This window comes from Chiloscyllium plagiosum, unplaced genomic scaffold, assembly GCF_037043375.1.
Source record: "Chiloscyllium plagiosum isolate Xiang-an unplaced genomic scaffold, Cpla_swu_hap1 HiC_scaffold_35, whole genome shotgun sequence".
NCBI lineage: Eukaryota > Metazoa > Chordata > Chondrichthyes > Orectolobiformes > Hemiscylliidae > Chiloscyllium > Chiloscyllium plagiosum.
The window spans coordinates 16,545,016-16,565,119 of NW_028270173.1; the positions used below are offsets into that span (position 1 = coordinate 16,545,016).

At 45.5% G+C, this 20,104-nt stretch overlaps 9 non-coding genes across 9 annotated transcripts; all 9 read right to left on the reverse strand.

Annotated features, from left to right (window-relative positions):
- Positions 1 to 3,167: 3,167 nt before the first annotated feature.
- Positions 3,168 to 3,238, reverse strand: trnag-gcc (transfer RNA glycine (anticodon GCC)). Its single transcript has one exon. It is a non-coding gene; the product is annotated as a tRNA-Gly (tRNA).
- Positions 3,239 to 4,786: 1,548 nt separating this feature from the next.
- On the reverse strand, positions 4,787 to 4,857 carry trnag-gcc (transfer RNA glycine (anticodon GCC)). The gene has a single exon. It is a non-coding gene; the product is annotated as a tRNA-Gly (tRNA).
- Positions 4,858 to 6,405: 1,548 nt separating this feature from the next.
- Positions 6,406 to 6,476, reverse strand: trnag-gcc (transfer RNA glycine (anticodon GCC)). Its single transcript has one exon. It is a non-coding gene; the product is annotated as a tRNA-Gly (tRNA).
- Positions 6,477 to 11,262: 4,786 nt separating this feature from the next.
- Positions 11,263 to 11,333, reverse strand: trnag-gcc (transfer RNA glycine (anticodon GCC)). Its single transcript has one exon. It is a non-coding gene; the product is annotated as a tRNA-Gly (tRNA).
- A 1,548-nt stretch (positions 11,334 to 12,881) lies between these two features.
- Positions 12,882 to 12,952, reverse strand: trnag-gcc (transfer RNA glycine (anticodon GCC)). Its single transcript has one exon. It is a non-coding gene; the product is annotated as a tRNA-Gly (tRNA).
- A 1,548-nt stretch (positions 12,953 to 14,500) lies between these two features.
- trnag-gcc (transfer RNA glycine (anticodon GCC)) lies at positions 14,501 to 14,571 on the reverse strand. The gene has a single exon. It is a non-coding gene; the product is annotated as a tRNA-Gly (tRNA).
- Positions 14,572 to 16,109: 1,538 nt separating this feature from the next.
- trnag-gcc (transfer RNA glycine (anticodon GCC)) lies at positions 16,110 to 16,180 on the reverse strand. Its single transcript has one exon. It is a non-coding gene; the product is annotated as a tRNA-Gly (tRNA).
- A 1,548-nt stretch (positions 16,181 to 17,728) lies between these two features.
- Positions 17,729 to 17,799, reverse strand: trnag-gcc (transfer RNA glycine (anticodon GCC)). The gene has a single exon. It is a non-coding gene; the product is annotated as a tRNA-Gly (tRNA).
- A 1,548-nt stretch (positions 17,800 to 19,347) lies between these two features.
- trnag-gcc (transfer RNA glycine (anticodon GCC)) lies at positions 19,348 to 19,418 on the reverse strand. The gene has a single exon. It is a non-coding gene; the product is annotated as a tRNA-Gly (tRNA).
- Positions 19,419 to 20,104: the final 686 nt, after the last annotated feature.

Below are 20,104 nucleotides of genomic sequence, written 5' to 3' on the forward strand. Positions count from 1 at the left end.
GCCGGCAGACAACGTGCGCGAGAACTTTACTACACTTTGAACTCCAGCAGAAAACTTCACCGGTATTGTTGATATTCTGCACAGTGGTGCAGCAAACTGACTCCAATCTCCAGCATCTGCAGCCCTGACTTTCTCCATTGCTGATATAGCGAGAAACCAAGTAGGAAAATCGCAATGAAGTGCTCTTTGTTTGACTGGTTTGATTTGATCTGAACACTGATTTTTATTTCAAAATATATAAAGTAAATAATACAACTAGGATTCGAGGCTCAAAATTATTACGTGCAAATTATAGTTTGCCTAGATGGTTCCTGACCAAGTGGAGAACGCTATTCTTAAAAAGGAAATGAGTTCTACTTGAATTATAACATTAACGTGTTACGTGCACACAATCAGCACGACTCATATTTATAAACACAAGAACATAGAGATGGTGATAGAAAGAGCCCACAGATCAAGCCTGCATGCCATCGTTAATGATCAACTTCACTTTCCTGCACATCCCTTGGTTTTGGAAACATACCAACTATTTCTCCAATCCAGCCTCAAATAGAACATAGAACATAGAAAAGTACAGCACAGAACAGGCCCTTTGGCCCACGATGTTGTGCCGAGGTTTCATCCTAATGTAATGTAACCTACGCAACCCTCAACTCACTGCTCTCCATGTACACGTCCAGCAGTTCCTTAAATGACCCCAATGACTCTGCTTCCACCACCACAGCTGGCAACCCATTCCATGCATTCGCAACTCTCTGCGTAAAGATCCTACCTCTGACGTCTCCTTGATACTTTCCTCCTAATATCTTCAAACTATGACTCCGGCTATTGACTCTGTCTGTGCCATTCATTATCCAAAGATATTGAATGCGAGAACATCAATGACGCTCTGTTGTGAAGAACTGAGTAGGTTTACAATCTTTGTTTATCCACTGGTTGGAGTCACATCTAGCACAAAGAAAGACGATTGCGTTCGTCAGAGGGCATTGGCTTTCTGGATTTGAACCTAGTATGGTCTGCTTCAGTATCTGAGGAGTTGTCAGTGGTGCTATCATTATGCAATCGTGAACAAAAATGCACACTTCTGACTATATGACAGAAGGAAGGTCACTGATGAAGCAGCAGAAGATGTTTGGATATATGACAGTACCCTTCCTGATGAAGGACTCCTGCCCGAGAGGTCGATTTTGCTGGTCCTCGGATGCTGCCTGCCCCGCAGTGCTTTTCCAGCACCACTCTAATCTCATTCGGCGTATGCAGTCTGGCCCATCATTCTGGGATCACGGCCGGTCATCTCACTATGTCGATTTTACTTAATGCCATTAGTTTCCAGAAACCTATGGATTCCGTCATGAAAATGCTCAAAAATGGAGCCTGCAGCGCAGGGTGGGGCGGAGATTTCTATCCGATCCCACACGAGGAGTGAACACATGTCTGTTAACCGCGCGCGCAGCAGGACATCGGTGAGTCTGCAGCCAGGCGAAACAGACTTTGCATCGGGCTGAACTCGGTTATGCCGTGCAGCATTCGAAATAAAGGGAGCGGCAATGCATTGGCCGGGAATCGAACCCGGGCCTCCCGCGTGGCAGGCGAGAATTCTACCACGGAACCACCAATGCGCCGGCAGACAACGTGCGCGAGAACTTTACTACACTTTGAACTCCAGCAGAAAACTTAACCGGTATTGTTGATATTCTGCACAGTGGTGCAGCAAACTGACTCCAATCTCCAGCATCTGCAGCCCTGACTTTCTCCATTGCTGATATAGCGAGAAACCAAGTAGGAAAATCGCAATGAAGTGCTCTTTGTTTGACTGGTTTGATTTGATCTGAACACTGATTTTTATTTCAAAATATATAAAGTAAATAATACAACTAGGATTCGAGGCTCAAAATTATTACGTGCAAATTATAGTTTGCCTAGATGGTTCCTGACCAAGTGGAGAACGCTATTCTTAAAAAGGAAATGAGTTCTACTTGAATTATAACATTAACGTGTTACGTGCACACAATCAGCACGACTCATATTTATAAACACAAGAACATAGAGATGGTGATAGAAAGAGCCCACAGATCAAGCCTGCATGCCATCGTTAATGATCAACTTCACTTTCCTGCACATCCCTTGGTTTTGGAAACATACCAACTATTTCTCCAATCCAGCCTCAAATAGAACATAGAACATAGAAAAGTACAGCACAGAACAGGCCCTTTGGCCCACGATGTTGTGCCGAGGTTTCATCCTAATGTAATGTAACCTACGCAACCCTCAACTCACTGCTCTCCATGTACACGTCCAGCAGTTCCTTAAATGACCCCAATGACTCTGCTTCCACCACCACAGCTGGCAACCCATTCCATGCATTCGCAACTCTCTGCGTAAAGATCCTACCTCTGACGTCTCCTTGATACTTTCCTCCTAATATCTTCAAACTATGACTCCGGCTATTGACTCTGTCTGTGCCACTCATTATTCAAAGATATTGAATGCGAGAACATCAATGACGCTCTGTTGTGAAGAACTGAGTAGGTTTACAATCTTTGTTTATCCACTGGTTGGAGTCACATCTAGCACAAAGAAAGACGATTGCGTTCGTCAGAGGGCATTGGCTTTCTGGATTTGAACCTAGTATGGTCTGCTTCAGTATCTGAGGAGTTGTCAGTGGTGCTATCATTATGCAATCGTGAACAAAAATGCACACTTCTGACTATATGACAGAAGGAAGGTCACTGATGAAGCAGCAGAAGATGTTTGGATATATGACAGTACCCTTCCTGATGAAGGACTCCTGCCCGAGAGGTCGATTTTGCTGGTCCTCGGATGCTGCCTGCCCCGCAGTGCTTTTCCAGCACCACTCTAATCTCATTCGGCGTATGCAGTCTGGCCCATCATTCTGGGATCACGGCCGGTCATCTCACTATGTCGATTTTACTTAATGCCATTAGTTTCCAGAAACCTATGGATTCCGTCATGAAAATGCTCAAAAATGGAGCCTGCAGCGCAGGGTGGGGCGGAGATTTCTATCCGATCCCACACGTGGAGTGAACACATGTCTGTTAACCGCGCGCGCAGCAGGACATCGGTGAGTCTGCAGCCAGGCGAAACAGACTTTGCATCGGGCTGAACTCGGTTATGCCGTGCAGCATTCGAAATAAAGGGAGCGGCAATGCATTGGCCGGGAATCGAACCCGGGCCTCCCGCGTGGCAGGCGAGAATTCTACCACTGAACCACCAATGCGCCGGCGGACAACGTGCGCGAGAACTTTACTACACTTTGAACTCCAGCAGAAAACTTAACCGGTATTGTTGATATTCTGCACAGTGGTGCAGCAAACTGACTCCAATCTCCAGCATCTGCAGCCCTGACTTTCTCCATTGCTGATATAGCGAGAAACCAAGTAGGAAAATCGCAATGAAGTGCTCTTTGTTTGACTGGTTTGATTTGATCTGAACACTGATTTTTATTTCAAAATATATAAAGTAAATAATACAACTAGGATTCGAGGCTCAAAATTATTACGTGCAAATTATAGTTTGCCTAGATGGTTCCTGACCAAGTGGAGAACGCTATTCTTAAAAAGCAAATGAGTTCTACTTGAATTATAACATTAACGTGTTACGTGCACACAATCAGCACGACTCATATTTATAAACACAAGAACATAGAGATGGTGATAGAAAGAGCCCACAGATCAAGCCTGCATGCCATCGTTAATGATCAACTTCACTTTCCTGCACATCCCTTGGTTTTGGAAACATACCAACTATTTCTCCAATCCAGCCTCAAATAGAACATAGAACATAGAAAAGTACAGCACAGAACAGGCCCTTTGGCCCACGATGTTGTGCCGAGGTTTCATCCTAATGTAATGTAACCTATGCAACCCTCAACTCACTGCTCTCCATGTACACGTCCAGCAGTTCCTTAAATGACCCCAATGACTCTGCTTCCACCACCACAGCTGGCAACCCATTCCATGCATTCGCAACTCTCTGCGTAAAGATCCTACCTCTGACGTCTCCTTGATACTTTCCTCCTAATATCTTCAAACTATGACTCCGGCTATTGACTCTGTCTGTGCCACTCATTATCCAAAGATATTGAATGCGAGAACATCAATGACGCTCTGTTGTGAAGAACTGAGTAGGTTTACAATCTTTGTTTATCCACTGGTTGGAGTCACATCTAGCACAAAGAAAGACGATTGCGTTCGTCAGAGGGCATTGGCTTTCTGGATTTGAACCTAGTATGGTCTGCTTCAGTATCTGAGGAGTTGTCAGTGGTGCTATCATTATGCAATCGTGAACAAAAATGCACACTTCTGACTATATGACAGAAGGAAGGTCACTGATGAAGCAGCAGAAGATGTTTGGATATATGACAGTACCCTTCCTGATGAAGGACTCCTGCCCGAGAGGTCGATTTTGCTGGTCCTCGGATGCTGCCTGCCCCGCAGTGCTTTTCCAGCACCACTCTAATCTCATTCGGCGTATGCAGTCTGGCCCATCATTCTGGGATCACGGCCGGTCATCTCACTATGTCGATTTTACTTAATGCCATTAGTTTCCAGAAACCTATGGATTCCGTCATGAAAATGCTCAAAAATGGAGCCTGCAGCGCAGGGTGGGGCGGAGATTTCTATCCGATCCCACACGAGGAGTGAACACATGTCTGTTAACCGCGCGCGCAGCAGGACATCGGTGAGTCTGCAGCCAGGCGAAACAGACTTTGCATCGGGCTGAACTCGGTTATGCCGTGCAGCATTCGAAATAAAGGGAGCGGCAATGCATTGGCCGGGAATCGAACCCGGGCCTCCCGCGTGGCAGGCGAGAATTCTACCACTGAACCACCAATGCGCCGGTGGACAACGGGCGCGAGAACTTTACTACACTTTGAACTCCAGCAGAAAACTTAACCGGTATTGTTGATATTCTGCACAGTGGTGCAGCAAACTGACTCCAATCTCCAGCATCTGCAGCCCTGACTTTCTCCATTGCTGATATAGCGAGAAACCAAGTAGGAAAATCGCAATGAAGCGCTCTTTGTTTGACTGGTTTGATTTGATCTGAACACTGATTTTTATTTCAAAATATATAAAGTAAATAATACAACTAGGATTCGAGGCTCAAAATTATTACGTGCAAATTATAGTTTGCCTAGATGGTTCCTGACCAAGTGGAGAACGCTATTCTTAAAAAGGAAATGAGTTCTACTTGAATTATAACATTAACGTGTTACGTGCACACAATCAGCACGACTCATATTTATAAACACAAGAACATAGAGATGGTGATAGAAAGAGCCCACAGATCAAGCCTGCATGCCATCGTTAATGATCAACTTCACTTTCCTGCACATCCCTTGGTTTTGGAAACATACCAACTATTTCTCCAATCCAGCCTCAAATAGAACATAGAACATAGAAAAGTACAGCACAGAACAGGCCCTTTGGCCCACGATGTTGTGCCGAGGTTTCATCCTAATGTAATGTAACCTACGCAACCCTCAACTCACTGCTCTCCATGTACACGTCCAGCAGTTCCTTAAATGACCCCAATGACTCTGCTTCCACCACCACAGCTGGCAACCCATTCCATGCATTCGCAACTCTCTGCGTAAAGATCCTACCTCTGACGTCTCCTTGATACTTTCCTCCTAATATCTTCAAACTATGACTCCGGCTATTGACTCTGTCTGTGCCACTCATTATTCAAAGATATTGAATGCGAGAACATCAATGACGCTCTGTTGTGAAGAACTGAGTAGGTTTACAATCTTTGTTTATCCACTGGTTGGAGTCACATCTAGCACAAAGAAAGACGATTGCGTTCGTCAGAGGGCATTGGCTTTCTGGATTTGAACCTAGTATGGTCTGCTTCAGTATCTGAGGAGTTGTCAGTGGTGCTATCATTATGCAATCGTGAACAAAAATGCACACTTCTGACTATATGACAGAAGGAAGGTCACTGATGAAGCAGCAGAAGATGTTTGGATATATGACAGTACCCTTCCTGATGAAGGCCTCCTGCCCGAGAAGTCGGTTTTGCTGGTCCTCGGATGCTGCCTGCCCCGCAGTGCTTTTCCAGCACCACTCTAATCTCATTCGGCGTATGCAGTCTGGCACATCATTCTGGGATCACGGCCGGTCATCTCACTATGTCGATTTTACTTAATGCCATTAGTTTCCAGAAACTTATGGATTCCGTCATGAAAATGCTCAAAAATGGAGCCTGCAGCGCAGTGTGGGGCGGAGATTTCTATCCGATCCCACACGAGGAGTGAACACATGTCTGTTAACCGCGCGCGCAGCAGGACATCGGTGAGTCTGCAGCCAGGCGAAACAGACTTTGCATCGGGCTGAACTCGGTTATGCCGTGCAGCATTCGAAATAAAGGGAGCGGCAATGCATTGGCCGGGAATCGAACCCGGGCCTCCCGCGTGGCAGGCGAGAATTCTACCACTGAACCACCAATGCGCCGGCGAACAACGTGCGCGAGAACTTTACTACACTTTGAACTCCAGCAGAAAACTTAACCGGTATTGTTGATATTCTGCACAGTGGTGCAGCAAACTGACTCCAATCTCCAGCATCTGCAGCCCTGACTTTCTCCATTGCTGATATAGCGAGAAACCAAGTAGGAAAATCGCAATGAAGTGCTCTTTGTTTGACTGGTTTGATTTGATCTGAACACTGATTTTTATTTCAAAATATATAAAGTAAATAATACAACTAGGATTCGAGGCTCAAAATTATTACGTGCAAATTATAGTTTGCCTAGATGGTTCCTGACCAAGTGGAGAACGCTATTCTTAAAAAGCAAATGAGTTCTACTTGAATTATAACATTAACGTGTTACGTGCACACAATCAGCACGACTCATATTTATAAACACAAGAACATAGAGATGGTGATAGAAAGAGCCCACAGATCAAGCCTGCATGCCATCGTTAATGATCAACTTCACTTTCCTGCACATCCCTTGGTTTTGGAAACATACCAACTATTTCTCCAATCCAGCCTCAAATAGAACATAGAACATAGAAAAGTACAGCACAGAACAGGCCCTTTGGCCCACGATGTTGTGCCGAGGTTTCATCCTAATGTAATGTAACCTACGCAACCCTCAACTCACTGCTCTCCATGTACACGTCCAGCAGTTCCTTAAATGACCCCAATGACTCTGCTTCCACCACCACAGCTGGCAACCCATTCCATGCATTCGCAACTCTCTGCGTAAAGATCCTACCTCTGACGTCTCCTTGATACTTTCCTCCTAATATCTTCAAACTATGACTCCGGCTATTGACTCTGTCTGTGCCATTCATTATCCAAAGATATTGAATGCGAGAACATCAATGACGCTCTGTTGTGAAGAACTGAGTAGGTTTACAATCTTTGTTTATCCACTGGTTGGAGTCACATCTAGCACAAAGAAAGACGATTGCGTTCGTCAGAGGGCATTGGCTTTCTGGATTTGAACCTAGTATGGTCTGCTTCAGTATCTGAGGAGTTGTCAGTGGTGCTATCATTATGCAATCGTGAACAAAAATGCACACTTCTGACTATATGACAGAAGGAAGGTCACTGATGAAGCAGCAGAAGATGTTTGGATATATGACAGTACCCTTCCTGATGAAGGACTCCTGCCCGAGAGGTCGATTTTGCTGGTCCTCGGATGCTGCCTGCCCCGCAGTGCTTTTCCAGCACCACTCTAATCTCATTCGGCGTATGCAGTCTGGCCCATCATTCTGGGATCACGGCCGGTCATCTCACTATGTCGATTTTACTTAATGCCATTAGTTTCCAGAAACCTATGGATTCCGTCATGAAAATGCTCAAAAATGGAGCCTGCAGCGCAGGGTGGGGCGGAGATTTCTATCCGATCCCACACGAGGAGTGAACACATGTCTGTTAACCGCGCGCGCAGCAGGACATCGGTGAGTCTGCAGCCAGGCGAAACAGACTTTGCATCGGGCTGAACTCGGTTATGCCGTGCAGCATTCGAAATAAAGGGAGCGGCAATGCATTGGCCGGGAATCGAACCCGGGCCTCCCGCGTGGCAGGCGAGAATTCTACCACGGAACCACCAATGCGCCGGCAGACAACGTGCGCGAGAACTTTACTACACTTTGAACTCCAGCAGAAAACTTAACCGGTATTGTTGATATTCTGCACAGTGGTGCAGCAAACTGACTCCAATCTCCAGCATCTGCAGCCCTGACTTTCTCCATTGCTGATATAGCGAGAAACCAAGTAGGAAAATCGCAATGAAGTGCTCTTTGTTTGACTGGTTTGATTTGATCTGAACACTGATTTTTATTTCAAAATATATAAAGTAAATAATACAACTAGGATTCGAGGCTCAAAATTATTACGTGCAAATTATAGTTTGCCTAGATGGTTCCTGACCAAGTGGAGAACGCTATTCTTAAAAAGGAAATGAGTTCTACTTGAATTATAACATTAACGTGTTACGTGCACACAATCAGCACGACTCATATTTATAAACACAAGAACATAGAGATGGTGATAGAAAGAGCCCACAGATCAAGCCTGCATGCCATCGTTAATGATCAACTTCACTTTCCTGCACATCCCTTGGTTTTGGAAACATACCAACTATTTCTCCAATCCAGCCTCAAATAGAACATAGAACATAGAAAAGTACAGCACAGAACAGGCCCTTTGGCCCACGATGTTGTGCCGAGGTTTCATCCTAATGTAATGTAACCTACGCAACCCTCAACTCACTGCTCTCCATGTACACGTCCAGCAGTTCCTTAAATGACCCCAATGACTCTGCTTCCACCACCACAGCTGGCAACCCATTCCATGCATTCGCAACTCTCTGCGTAAAGATCCTACCTCTGACGTCTCCTTGATACTTTCCTCCTAATATCTTCAAACTATGACTCCGGCTATTGACTCTGTCTGTGCCATTCATTATCCAAAGATATTGAATGCGAGAACATCAATGACGCTCTGTTGTGAAGAACTGAGTAGGTTTACAATCTTTGTTTATCCACTGGTTGGAGTCACATCTAGCACAAAGAAAGACGATTGCGTTCGTCAGAGGGCATTGGCTTTCTGGATTTGAACCTAGTATGGTCTGCTTCAGTATCTGAGGAGTTGTCAGTGGTGCTATCATTATGCAATCGTGAACAAAAATGCACACTTCTGACTATATGACAGAAGGAAGGTCACTGATGAAGCAGCAGAAGATGTTTGGATATATGACAGTACCCTTCCTGATGAAGGACTCCTGCCCGAGAGGTCGATTTTGCTGGTCCTCGGATGCTGCCTGCCCCGCAGTGCTTTTCCAGCACCACTCTAATCTCATTCGGCGTATGCAGTCTGGCCCATCATTCTGGGATCACGGCCGGTCATCTCACTATGTCGATTTTACTTAATGCCATTAGTTTCCAGAAACCTATGGATTCCGTCATGAAAATGCTCAAAAATGGAGCCTGCAGCGCAGGGTGGGGCGGAGATTTCTATCCGATCCCACACGAGGAGTGAACACATGTCTGTTAACCGCGCGCGCAGCAGGACATCGGTGAGTCTGCAGCCAGGCGAAACAGACTTTGCATCGGGCTGAACTCGGTTATGCCGTGCAGCATTCGAAATAAAGGGAGCGGCAATGCATTGGCCGGGAATCGAACCCGGGCCTCCCGCGTGGCAGGCGAGAATTCTACCACGGAACCACCAATGCGCCGGCAGACAACGTGCGCGAGAACTTTACTACACTTTGAACTCCAGCAGAAAACTTAACCGGTATTGTTGATATTCTGCACAGTGGTGCAGCAAACTGACTCCAATCTCCAGCATCTGCAGCCCTGACTTTCTCCATTGCTGATATAGCGAGAAACCAAGTAGGAAAATCGCAATGAAGTGCTCTTTGTTTGACTGGTTTGATTTGATCTGAACACTGATTTTTATTTCAAAATATATAAAGTAAATAATACAACTAGGATTCGAGGCTCAAAATTATTACGTGCAAATTATAGTTTGCCTAGATGGTTCCTGACCAAGTGGAGAACGCTATTCTTAAAAAGGAAATGAGTTCTACTTGAATTATAACATTAACGTGTTACGTGCACACAATCAGCACGACTCATATTTATAAACACAAGAACATAGAGATGGTGATAGAAAGAGCCCACAGATCAAGCCTGCATGCCATCGTTAATGATCAACTTCACTTTCCTGCACATCCCTTGGTTTTGGAAACATACCAACTATTTCTCCAATCCAGCCTCAAATAGAACATAGAACATAGAAAAGTACAGCACAGAACAGGCCCTTTGGCCCACGATGTTGTGCCGAGGTTTCATCCTAATGTAATGTAACCTACGCAACCCTCAACTCACTGCTCTCCATGTACACGTCCAGCAGTTCCTTAAATGACCCCAATGACTCTGCTTCCACCACCACAGCTGGCAACCCATTCCATGCATTCGCAACTCTCTGCGTAAAGATCCTACCTCTGACGTCTCCTTGATACTTTCCTCCTAATATCTTCAAACTATGACTCCGGCTATTGACTCTGTCTGTGCCACTCATTATTCAAAGATATTGAATGCGAGAACATCAATGACGCTCTGTTGTGAAGAACTGAGTAGGTTTACAATCTTTGTTTATCCACTGGTTGGAGTCACATCTAGCACAAAGAAAGACGATTGCGTTCGTCAGAGGGCATTGGCTTTCTGGATTTGAACCTAGTATGGTCTGCTTCAGTATCTGAGGAGTTGTCAGTGGTGCTATCATTATGCAATCGTGAACAAAAATGCACACTTCTGACTATATGACAGAAGGAAGGTCACTGATGAAGCAGCAGAAGATGTTTGGATATATGACAGTACCCTTCCTGATGAAGGACTCCTGCCCGAGAGGTCGATTTTGCTGGTCCTCGGATGCTGCCTGCCCCGCAGTGCTTTTCCAGCACCACTCTAATCTCATTCGGCGTATGCAGTCTGGCCCATCATTCTGGGATCACGGCCGGTCATCTCACTATGTCGATTTTACTTAATGCCATTAGTTTCCAGAAACCTATGGATTCCGTCATGAAAATGCTCAAAAATGGAGCCTGCAGCGCAGGGTGGGGCGGAGATTTCTATCCGATCCCACACGTGGAGTGAACACATGTCTGTTAACCGCGCGCGCAGCAGGACATCGGTGAGTCTGCAGCCAGGCGAAACAGACTTTGCATCGGGCTGAACTCGGTTATGCCGTGCAGCATTCGAAATAAAGGGAGCGGCAATGCATTGGCCGGGAATCGAACCCGGGCCTCCCGCGTGGCAGGCGAGAATTCTACCACTGAACCACCAATGCGCCGGCGGACAACGGGCGCGAGAACTTTACTACACTTTGAACTCCAGCAGAAAACTTAACCGGTATTGTTGATATTCTGCACAGTGGTGCAGCAAACTGACTCCAATCTCCAGCATCTGCAGCCCTGACTTTCTCCATTGCTGATATAGCGAGAAACCAAGTAGGAAAATCGCAATGAAGCGCTCTTTGTTTGACTGGTTTGATTTGATCTGAACACTGATTTTTATTTCAAAATATATAAAGTAAATAATACAACTAGGATTCGAGGCTCAAAATTATTACGTGCAAATTATAGTTTGCCTAGATGGTTCCTGACCAAGTGGAGAACGCTATTCTTAAAAAGGAAATGAGTTCTACTTGAATTATAACATTAACGTGTTACGTGCACACAATCAGCACGACTCATATTTATAAACACAAGAACATAGAGATGGTGATAGAAAGAGCCCACAGATCAAGCCTGCATGCCATCGTTAATGATCAACTTCACTTTCCTGCACATCCCTTGGTTTTGGAAACATACCAACTATTTCTCCAATCCAGCCTCAAATAGAACATAGAACATAGAAAAGTACAGCACAGAACAGGCCCTTTGGCCCACGATGTTGTGCCGAGGTTTCATCCTAATGTAATGTAACCTACGCAACCCTCAACTCACTGCTCTCCATGTACACGTCCAGCAGTTCCTTAAATGACCCCAATGACTCTGCTTCCACCACCACAGCTGGCAACCCATTCCATGCATTCGCAACTCTCTGCGTAAAGATCCTACCTCTGACGTCTCCTTGATACTTTCCTCCTAATATCTTCAAACTATGACTCCGGCTATTGACTCTGTCTGTGCCACTCATTATTCAAAGATATTGAATGCGAGAACATCAATGACGCTCTGTTGTGAAGAACTGAGTAGGTTTACAATCTTTGTTTATCCACTGGTTGGAGTCACATCTAGCACAAAGAAAGACGATTGCGTTCGTCAGAGGGCATTGGCTTTCTGGATTTGAACCTAGTATGGTCTGCTTCAGTATCTGAGGAGTTGTCAGTGGTGCTATCATTATGCAATCGTGAACAAAAATGCACACTTCTGACTATATGACAGAAGGAAGGTCACTGATGAAGCAGCAGAAGATGTTTGGATATATGACAGTACCCTTCCTGATGAAGGCCTCCTGCCCGAGAAGTCGGTTTTGCTGGTCCTCGGATGCTGCCTGCCCCGCAGTGCTTTTCCAGCACCACTCTAATCTCATTCGGCGTATGCAGTCTGGCCCATCATTCTGGGATCACGGCCGGTCATCTCACTATGTCGATTTTACTTAATGCCATTAGTTTCCAGAAACTTATGGATTCCGTCATGAAAATGCTCAAAAATGGAGCCTGCAGCGCAGTGTGGGGCGGAGATTTCTATCCGATCCCACACGAGGAGTGAACACATGTCTGTTAACCGCGCGCGCAGCAGGACATCGGTGAGTCTGCAGCCAGGCGAAACAGACTTTGCATCGGGCTGAACTCGGTTATGCCGTGCAGCATTCGAAATAAAGGGAGCGGCAATGCATTGGCCGGGAATCGAACCCGGGCCTCCCGCGTGGCAGGCGAGAATTCTACCACTGAACCACCAATGCGCCGGCGAACAACGTGCGCGAGAACTTTACTACACTTTGAACTCCAGCAGAAAACTTAACCGGTATTGTTGATATTCTGCACAGTGGTGCAGCAAACTGACTCCAATCTCCAGCATCTGCAGCCCTGACTTTCTCCATTGCTGATATAGCGAGAAACCAAGTAGGAAAATCGCAATGAAGTGCTCTTTGTTTGACTGGTTTGATTTGATCTGAACACTGATTTTTATTTCAAAATATATAAAGTAAATAATACAACTAGGATTCGAGGCTCAAAATTATTACGTGCAAATTATAGTTTGCCTAGATGGTTCCTGACCAAGTGGAGAACGCTATTCTTAAAAAGCAAATGAGTTCTACTTGAATTATAACATTAACGTGTTACGTGCACACAATCAGCACGACTCATATTTATAAACACAAGAACATAGAGATGGTGATAGAAAGAGCCCACAGATCAAGCCTGCATGCCATCGTTAATGATCAACTTCACTTTCCTGCACATCCCTTGGTTTTGGAAACATACCAACTATTTCTCCAATCCAGCCTCAAATAGAACATAGAACATAGAAAAGTACAGCACAGAACAGGCCCTTTGGCCCACGATGTTGTGCCGAGGTTTCATCCTAATGTAATGTAACCTATGCAACCCTCAACTCACTGCTCTCCATGTACACGTCCAGCAGTTCCTTAAATGACCCCAATGACTCTGCTTCCACCACCACAGCTGGCAACCCATTCCATGCATTCGCAACTCTCTGCGTAAAGATCCTACCTCTGACGTCTCCTTGATACTTTCCTCCTAATATCTTCAAACTATGACTCCGGCTATTGACTCTGTCTGTGCCACTCATTATTCAAAGATATTGAATGCGAGAACATCAATGACGCTCTGTTGTGAAGAACTGAGTAGGTTTACAATCTTTGTTTATCCACTGGTTGGAGTCACATCTAGCACAAAGAAAGACGATTGCGTTCGTCAGAGGGCATTGGCTTTCTGGATTTGAACCTAGTATGGTCTGCTTCAGTATCTGAGGAGTTGTCAGTGGTGCTATCATTATGCAATCGTGAACAAAAATGCACACTTCTGACTATATGACAGAAGGAAGGTCACTGATGAAGCAGCAGAAGATGTTTGGATATATGACAGTACCCTTCCTGATGAAGGCCTCCTGCCCGAGAAGTCGGTTTTGCTGGTCCTCGGATGCTGCCTGCCCCGCAGTGCTTTTCCAGCACCACTCTAATCTCATTCGGCGTATGCAGTCTGGCCCATCATTCTGGGATCACGGCCGGTCATCTCACTATGTCGATTTTACTTAATGCCATTAGTTTCCAGAAACTTATGGATTCCGTCATGAAAATGCTCAAAAATGGAGCCTGCAGCGCAGTGTGGGGCGGAGATTTCTATCCGATCCCACACGAGGAGTGAACACATGTCTGTTAACCGCGCGCGCAGCAGGACATCGGTGAGTCTGCAGCCAGGCGAAACAGACTTTGCATCGGGCTGAACTCGGTTATGCCGTGCAGCATTCGAAATAAAGGGAGCGGCAATGCATTGGCCGGGAACCGAACCCGGGCCTCCCGCGTGGCAGGCGAGAATTCTACCACTGAACCACCAATGCGCCGGCGGACAAAGTGCGCGAGAACTTTACTACACTTTGAACTCCAGCAGAAAACTTTACCGGTATTGTTGATATTCTGCACAGTGGTACAGCAAACTGACTCCAATCTCCAGCATCTGCAGCCCTGACTTTCTCCATTGCTGATATAGCGAGAAACCAAGTAGGAAAATCGCAATGAAGCGCTCTTTGTTTGACTGGTTTGATTTGATCTGAACACTGATTTTTATTTCAAAATATATAAAGTAAATAATACAACTAGGATTCGAGGCTCAAAATTATTACGTGCAAATTATAGTTTGCCTAGATGGTTCCTGACCAAGTGGAGAACGCTATTCTTAAAAAGGAAATGAGTTCTACTTGAATTATAACATTAACGTGTTACGTGCACACAATCAGCACGACTCATATTTATAAACACAAGAACATAGAGATGGTGATAGAAAGAGCCCACAGATCAAGCCTGCATGCCATCGTTAATGATCAACTTCACTTTCCTGCACATCCCTTGGTTTTGGAAACATACCAACTATTTCTCCAATCCAGCCTCAAATAGAACATAGAACATAGAAAAGTACAGCACAGAACAGGCCCTTTGGCCCACGATGTTGTGCCGAGGTTTCATCCTAATGTAATGTAACCTACGCAACCCTCAACTCACTGCTCTCCATGTACACGTCCAGCAGTTCCTTAAATGACCCCAATGACTCTGCTTCCACCACCACAGCTGGCAACCCATTCCATGCATTCGCAACTCTCTGCGTAAAGATCCTACCTCTGACGTCTCCTTGATACTTTCCTCCTAATATCTTCAAACTATGACTCCGGCTATTGACTCTGTCTGTGCCACTCATTATTCAAAGATATTGAATGCGAGAACATCAATGACGCTCTGTTGTGAAGAACTGAGTAGGTTTACAATCTTTGTTTATCCACTGGTTGGAGTCACATCTAGCACAAAGAAAGACGATTGCGTTCGTCAGAGGGCATTGGCTTTCTGGATTTGAACCTAGTATGGTCTGCTTCAGTATCTGAGGAGTTGTCAGTGGTGCTATCATTATGCAATCGTGAACAAAAATGCACACTTCTGACTATATGACAGAAGGAAGGTCACTGATGAAGCAGCAGAAGATGTTTGGATATATGACAGTACCCTTCCTGATGAAGGCCTCCTGCCCGAGAAGTCGGTTTTGCTGGTCCTCGGATGCTGCCTGCCCCGCAGTGCTTTTCCAGCACCACTCTAATCTCATTCGGCGTATGCAGTCTGGCCCATCATTCTGGGATCACGGCCGGTCATCTCACTATGTCGATTTTACTTAATGCCATTAGTTTCCAGAAACTTATGGATTCCGTCATGAAAATGCTCAAAAATGGAGCCTGCAGCGCGGAGATTTCTATCCGATCCCACACGAGGAGTGAACACATGTCTGTTAACCGCGCGCGCAGCAGGACATCGGTGAGTCTGCAGCCAGGCGAAACAGACTTTGCATCGGGCTGAACTCGGTTATGCCGTGCAGCATTCGAAATAAAGGGAGCGGCAATGCATTGGCCGGGAATCGAACCCGGGCCTCCCGCGTGGCAGGCGAGAATTCTACCACTGAACCACCAATGCGCCGGCGAACAACGTGCGCGAGAACTTTACTACACTTTGAACTCCAGCAGAAAACTTAACCGGTATTGTTGATATTCTGCACAGTGGTGCAGCAAACTGACTCCAATCTCCAGCATCTGCAGCCCTGACTTTCTCCATTGCTGATATAGCGAGAAACCAAGTAGGAAAATCGCAATGAAGTGCTCTTTGTTTGACTGGTTTGATTTGATCTGAACACTGATTTTTATTTCAAAATATATAAAGTAAATAATACAACTAGGATTCGAGGCTCAAAATTATTACGTGCAAATTATAGTTTGCCTAGATGGTTCCTGACCAAGTGGAGAACGCTATTCTTAAAAAGCAAATGAGTTCTACTTGAATTATAACATTAACGTGTTACGTGCACACAATCAGCACGACTCATATTTATAAACACAAGAACATAGAGATGGTGATAGAAAGAGCCCACAGATCAAGCCTGCATGCCATCGTTAATGATCAACTTCACTTTCCTGCACATCCCTTGGTTTTGGAAACATACCAACTATTTCTCCAATCCAGCCTCAAATAGAACATAGAACATAGAAAAGTACAGCACAGAACAGGCCCTTTGGCCCACGATGTTGTGCCGAGGTTTCATCCTAATGTAATGTAACCTACGCAACCCTCAACTCACTGCTCTCCATGTACACGTCCAGCAGTTCCTTAAATGACCCCAATGACTCTGCTTCCACCACCACAGCTGGCAACCCATTCCATGCATTCGCAACTCTCTGCGTAAAGATCCTACCTCTGACGTCTCCTTGATACTTTCCTCCTAATATCTTCAAACTATGACTCCGGCTATTGACTCTGTCTGTGCCACTCATTATTCAAAGATATTGAATGCGAGAACATCAATGACGCTCTGTTGTGAAGAACTGAGTAGGTTTACAATCTTTGTTTATCCACTGGTTGGAGTCACATCTAGCACAAAGAAAGACGATTGCGTTCGTCAGAGGGCATTGGCTTTCTGGATTTGAACCTAGTATGGTCTGCTTCAGTATCTGAGGAGTTGTCAGTGGTGCTATCATTATGCAATCGTGAACAAAAATGCACACTTCTGACTATATGACAGAAGGAAGGTCACTGATGAAGCAGCAGAAGATGTTTGGATATATGACAGTACCCTTCCTGATGAAGGACTCCTGCCCGAGAGGTCGATTTTGCTGGTCCTCGGATGCTGCCTGCCCCGCAGTGCTTTTCCAGCACCACTCTAATCTCATTCGGCGTATGCAGTCTGGCCCATCATTCTGGGATCACGGCCGGTCATCTCACTATGTCGATTTTACTTAATGCCATTAGTTTCCAGAAACCTATGGATTCCGTCATGAAAATGCTCAAAAATGGAGCCTGCAGCGCAGGGTGGGGCGGAGATTTCTATCCGATCCCACACGAGGAGTGAACACATGTCTGTTAACCGCGCGCGCAGCAGGACATCGGTGAGTCTGCAGCCAGGCGAAACAGACTTTGCATCGGGCTGAACTCGGTTATGCCGTGCAGCATTCGAAATAAAGGGAGCGGCAATGCATTGGCCGGGAATCGAACCCGGGCCTCCCGCGTGGCAGGCGAGAATTCTACCACTGAACCACCAACGCGCCGGCAGACAACGTGCGCGAGAACTTTACTACACTTTGAACTCCAGCAGAAAACTTAACCGGTATTGTTGATATTCTGCACAGTGGTGCAGCAAACTGACTCCAATCTCCAGCATCTGCAGCCCTGACTTTCTCCATTGTTGATATAGCGAGAAACCAAGTAGGAAAATCGCAATGAAGCGCTCTTTGTTTGACTGGTTTGATTTGATCTGAACACTGATTTTTATTTCAAAATATATAAAGTAAATAATACAACTAGGATTCGAGGCTCAAAATTATTACGTGCAAATTATAGTTTGCCTAGATGGTTCCTGACCAAGTGGAGAACGCTATTCTTAAAAAGGAAATGAGTTCTACTTGAATTATAACATTAACGTGTTACGTGCACACAATCAGCACGACTCATATTTATAAACACAAGAACATAGAGATGGTGATAGAAAGAGCCCACAGATCAAGCCTGCATGCCATCGTTAATGATCAACTTCACTTTCCTGCACATCCCTTGGTTTTGGAAACATACCAACTATTTCTCCAATCCAGCCTCAAATAGAACATAGAACATAGAAAAGTACAGCACAGAACAGGCCCTTTGGCCCACGATGTTGTGCCGAGGTTTCATCCTAATGTAATGTAACCTACGCAACCCTCAACTCACTGCTCTCCATGTACACGTCCAGCAGTTCCTTAAATGACCCCAATGACTCTGCTTCCACCACCACAGCTGGCAACCCATTCCATGCATTCGCAACTCTCTGCGTAAAGATCCTACCTCTGACGTCTCCTTGATACTTTCCTCCTAATATCTTCAAACTATGACTCCGGCTATTGACTCTGTCTGTGCCACTCATTATTCAAAGATATTGAATGCGAGAACATCAATGACGCTCTGTTGTGAAGAACTGAGTAGGTTTACAATCTTTGTTTATCCACTGGTTGGAGTCACATCTAGCACAAAGAAAGACGATTGCGTTCGTCAGAGGGCATTGGCTTTCTGGATTTGAACCTAGTATGGTCTGCTTCAGTATCTGAGGAGTTGTCAGTGGTGCTATCATTATGCAATCGTGAACAAAAATGCACACTTCTGACTATATGACAGAAGGAAGGTCACTGATGAAGCAGCAGAAGATGTTTGGATATATGACAGTACCCTTCCTGATGAAGGACTCCTGCCCGAGAGGTCGATTTTGCTGGTCCTCGGATGCTGCCTGCCCCGCAGTGCTTTTCCAGCACCACTCTAATCTCATTCGGCGTATGCAGTCTGGCCCATCATTCTGGGATCACGGCCGGTCATCTCACTATGTCGATTTTACTTAATGCCATTAGTTTCCAGAAACCTATGGATTCCGTCATGAAAATGCTCAAAAATGGAGCCTGCAGCGCAGTGTGGGGCGGAGATTTCTATCCGATCCCACACGAGGAGTGAACACACGTCTGTTAACCGCGCGCGCAGCAGGACATCGGTGAGTCTGCAGCCAGGCGAAACAGACTTTGCATCGGGCTGAACTCGGTTATGCCGTGCAGCATTCGAAATAAAGGGAGCGGCAATGCATTGGCCGGGAATCGAACCCGGGCCTCCCGCGTGGCAGGCGAGAATTCTACCACTGAACCACCAATGCGCCGGCGGACAGCGAGCGCGAGAACTTTACTACACTTTGAACTCCAGCAGAAAACTTAACCGGTATTGTTGATATTCTGCACAGTGGTGCAGCAAACTGACTCCAATCTCCAGCATCTGCAGCCCTGACTTTCTCCATTGTTGATATAGCGAGAAACCAAGTAGGAAAATCGCAATGAAGCGCTCTTTGTTTGACTGGTTTGATTTGATCTGAACACTGATTTTTATTTCAAAATATATAAAGTAAATAATACAACTAGGATTCGAGGCTCAAAATTATTACGTGCAAATTATAGTTTGCCTAGATGGTTCCTGACCAAGTGGAGAACGCTATTCTTAAAAAGGAAATGAGTTCTACTTGAATTATAACATTAACGTGTTACGTGCACACAATCAGCACGACTCATATTTATAAACACAAGAACATAGAGATGGTGATAGAAAGAGCCCACAGATCAAGCCTGCATGCCATCGTTAATGATCAACTTCACTTTCCTGCACATCCCTTGGTTTTGGAAACATACCAACTATTTCTCCAATCCAGCCTCAAATAGAACATAGAACATAGAAAAGTACAGCACAGAACAGGCCCTTTGGCCCACGATGTTGTGCCGAGGTTTCATCCTAATGTAATGTAACCTACGCAACCCTCAACTCACTGCTCTCCATGTACACGTCCAGCAGTTC